The following is a 2,503-nucleotide window of genomic DNA, read 5'->3' as shown; positions in this document are numbered from 1 at the left end:
ATCCAGGGCATAAAGAATTTGCTGTTGAATGAGCTTGAGTATGTGACTTGTAAAATTTGGATACACTACATTTTTTCCAGTTACTTTTATAACTATAATGAAAATAAACACATATTTAAAAGAAAAAAAATAATTGACAATTCTGGATGAAAATCTAAATATATAATGGCAACAAGATAGTTTAGTGCTCTGACAAACTTACTGTGTCTGTTTAAATGTCCATGATAAAAGAGGTTTAGGTATGTTCAGGACCTATAATTAATGTAATTGAAAATTATACAGCTATGTGCTGTGGCTTCATTGTCTTTCTTGGTTTTGGAGAAATATTCCAAGATAGGGCTACAGAGAGAGATGATTAGGTTATGTTTACCTGTGTTATTAATACAAATAATACAAGTATGTTCTTATTTGACAGGGACATGCCTATTTTAAGTGCAAGAAAACCTTCACACAGTATAATGCAGTGTTGATAATACAGATTCTGGAGCCAGGACCACTGTATGTGAATCTCAGTTTTGCCAGTTAACTGAATTATGTAATACTGGACAAGATATTTAAACTATCTAGCATTAGTTAACTCATCTATTAAATATAGAAAAATAATATTATCTTCTTTACATGTTTTTGTATGGATTGACTTGATACATATATGCATGTTTTAAAAGAGTGCCACCTTCATGTTGAATATTCAATACAGAATATGGTGATGTTGAGGCTTATAATAATACTGATGCTAGAATATTGACAGTCAAATTTATTTTTTATTAACATATAATGTATTGTTTGCTTCAGGGGTACAGTTCTATGAATCACCAGTCTTACACAATTCACAGCACTCACCATAGCACATACCCTCCCCAATGTCCATCACCCAGCCACCCCATCCCTCCCACCCCTCCTCCCCCTCTAGCAACCCTGTTTTTTTCCTGAGATTAATAGTCTTATGGTTTGTCTCCCTCCTGGATCCCATCTTGTTTCATTTGTCCCCCTCCTACCCACCATGACCGCCCACCCTGCCTCTCAAATTCCTCATATCAGAGAGATCATATGATAATGAGACAGTCAAATTTAAACTTGCAGTATGAGATCAATAAATGGAATTGTGGACTATGGTTTTTGCATTGTCTTGCATTCATATGTATATCAGTTAATGTCCAATCAGAAGAAAGATACTACGCATTAATTCGAACAGGAGAGTTTCAATATAAAGAATTATTAATTGCAACAAAGGACTAGAGTAAAAAGGGATTGTCTAGTAAGAAGTAGAGGACTCTAAATATAGAAACAGCAGCCGCTAACCCTAGGGTTGAGACCAAATGCCTTGCAGTAGTCTCCTGCTTCCCTGAGGCTGACATGCAAGCCCTTTTACAGGAGGCAGAGCTGCTGCTCACTGAATGACAAAGAAGTACCGAACCCTACCCTTATCTTTAATTTTAACCCTAACCTTAACCCTATAGTAGAAACTGCCATAAATCTGCCCTCTGGGATGTCAGGAAAGCTATCCTTTGTGGGGGCTGCCGGCTATCATGCACCTAAGGAACAGGACATGGGGGAAGCTGAGTGTGATTCAGGAGTCTGAGGTGACTCCCTGGTGATGGGAGAAGGTAGTAAGGAAGGTGGGGGCAGCAGAGGGCCCACAGGTATGCACTGTAGGAGCTGGGAGGAGAAGAACCTGCAAGCACTGAAGGAGCTGGAGAGAATGTCCTCCAAAGTGGAGGGGTCTGGGTGCTCAGAGAAGCTGTGAGCCACTTAGTGTTGCTGGCCCCTGTGTTCCACAGGAATGGGCACTGAAGAGGTGCAAGTGCTTGTCGGAGTCCCTTGATGTGAGTCAGCAGAACTGAAGTGGGAAGAAAAACTCCTTCCTGGAATGAAGAGGCTCTTCAGTCTCTTCTACTGACAGAGCTTCTTGACAGTGTAACAGGAAAAACAAAACAAAACAAACAAAACAAAACAAACAAACAAACAAAAACTATTTGAAGGGTCAAGTATCGTTTCAGAAAGCCATCTAACATGGTCAGTTTGGAGCTGGAAGGCAATAAGACAATAACTGGTATATTACGACAAACAAAAGCATTGAATATGAAAAGTTCCTATTTCTATTCTTTCTGCTAATTTATTAAACATACTTCACTCCAGTGTGGATTCTAGAAATCCTTATGAATTGGAAAATCCACAAATAATATTTGCATTTACAGTACTGAAAACAAACTCTCTAATTGACAACCAGTCCTTAAGAAAATTGTGTACTCATGGGGCGGTTGGGTGGCTCAGTCATTAAGTATACATCCAACTCTGGATTTTGACTTAGGTTATAATCTGAGGAGCCTGAGATCCAGCCTGGCATCTGGATCCCCACTCAGTTGGGAGTCTACTTAAGATTTTGTCTGCCCTTCCCTGCCCCCTACTCACTTGCATGTGCAAGCTCTCTCTCTCTCTCTCAATCATTTAATTAAGAAAAGAAGAAGAAGAAGAAGAAGAAGAAGAAGAAGAAGAAGAAGAAGAA

The sequence above is a fragment of the Lontra canadensis genome, unplaced genomic scaffold (assembly GCF_010015895.1).
Source record: "Lontra canadensis isolate GAN:19392208 unplaced genomic scaffold, GSC_riverotter_1.0 scaffold42, whole genome shotgun sequence".
Lineage (NCBI taxonomy): Eukaryota > Metazoa > Chordata > Mammalia > Carnivora > Mustelidae > Lontra > Lontra canadensis.
Note: the sequence above shows the minus strand (reverse complement) of the source record.